Here is a 1,338-nt window from a genome sequence, read left to right as displayed (position 1 = left end):
ATGTAACCACTAAATTGATGTTTATAAAGCAACTGTTATGCATACATTTTGGTTAAGTATTATAATAATACTTATTATAAAAAAATATTCTTTTTAAGACTTACTAATAAGTCTTATAAATAAATACAGCAGAGTTTTTAAAAGTTAAAACACAGAAATTCTTTGATTAAGTAAACGTGCCTAAACCTTATGATGTCGATGATAATAAAATTATAATTATTCCATTACTCATTGACCTGGTTCTAGTCTGAGCATACTACATGTATTTCAAATTATTTGATCTTTGCTAATTCTGTGATGCTATTTTTATTTTATATATTTAGCTTGGGGGAGGTTTGAGCTAAATCTGGTGGCGCTCAGGGATTACTCCTGGCTCTGCACTCAGAAATCGCTCCTGGGGCTTTGCGAAGTGGCAGTATCATAGTCAATGAGGTTTATCTGAGGCGTGATTATTGCTAATAAAAAAGAAAGAGAAGAAAGAAAGAAAAGAAAAGAAAGAAAGAAAGAAAGAAAGGAAGGAAGGAAGGAAGGAAGGAAGGAAGGAAGGAAGGAAGGAAGAAAGAAAGAAAGAAAGAAAGAAAGAAAGAAAGAAAAGAAAGAAAGAAAGAAAGAGAAAGAAAGAAAGAAAGAAAGAAAGAAAGAAAGAAAGAAAGAAAGAAAGAAAGAAAGAAAGAAAGAAAGAAAGAAAGAAAGAAAGAAAGAAAGAAAGAAAGAAAGAAAGAAAGAAAGAAAGAAAGAAAGAAGAAAGAAAGAAAGAAAGAAAGAAGAAAGAAAGAAAGAAAGAAAGAAAGAAAGAAAGAAAGAAAGAAAGAAAGAAAGAAAGAAAGAAAGAAGAAAGAAAGAAAGAAAGAAAGAAGAAAGAAAGAAAAGAAAGAAAGAAAAAGAAAGAAAGAAAGAAAGAAAGAAAGAAAGAAAGAAAGAAGAAAGAAAGAAAGAAAGAAAGAAAGAAAGAAAGAAAGAAAGAAAGAAAGGAAAGAAAGAAAGAAAGAAAGAAAGAAAGAAAGAAAGAAAGAAAGAAAGAAGAAGAAGAAAGAAAGAAAGAAAGAAAGAAAGAAAGAAAGAAAGAAAGAAAGAAAGAAAGAAAGAAGAAAGAAAGAAAGAAAGAAGAAGAAAGAAAGAAGAAGAAAGAGAAAGAAAAAGAAAGAAAAGAAAAGAAAGAAAGAAAGAAAGAAAGAAGAGAAAATCTCTCCTGGCAGGCTCAGGGAACCATATGGAATTTAGGAATTGAACCCAGGTCCATCCTGGGTCGACCATATGCAAGACAAAGGCCTTGCCATTGTGCTATCTCTCCAGCACCAATATGATTTTTTAATAATATTCTCATTACATCAGTACAGA

General features: G+C 30.3%; 1 pseudogene; it reads left to right on the top strand.

Moving 5' to 3' along the window:
* Window positions 1-398: 398 nt before the first annotated feature.
* Window positions 399-470, top strand: LOC126024992 (uncharacterized; annotated as a pseudogene).
* The last annotated feature ends 868 nt before the right edge of the window (window positions 471-1,338 follow it).

Source organism: Suncus etruscus, chromosome 12 (genome assembly GCF_024139225.1).
Source record: "Suncus etruscus isolate mSunEtr1 chromosome 12, mSunEtr1.pri.cur, whole genome shotgun sequence".
In the NCBI taxonomy this organism is placed as follows: Eukaryota; Metazoa; Chordata; class Mammalia; order Eulipotyphla; family Soricidae; genus Suncus; species Suncus etruscus.
This window is presented reverse-complemented; position numbering and strand designations above follow the sequence as displayed.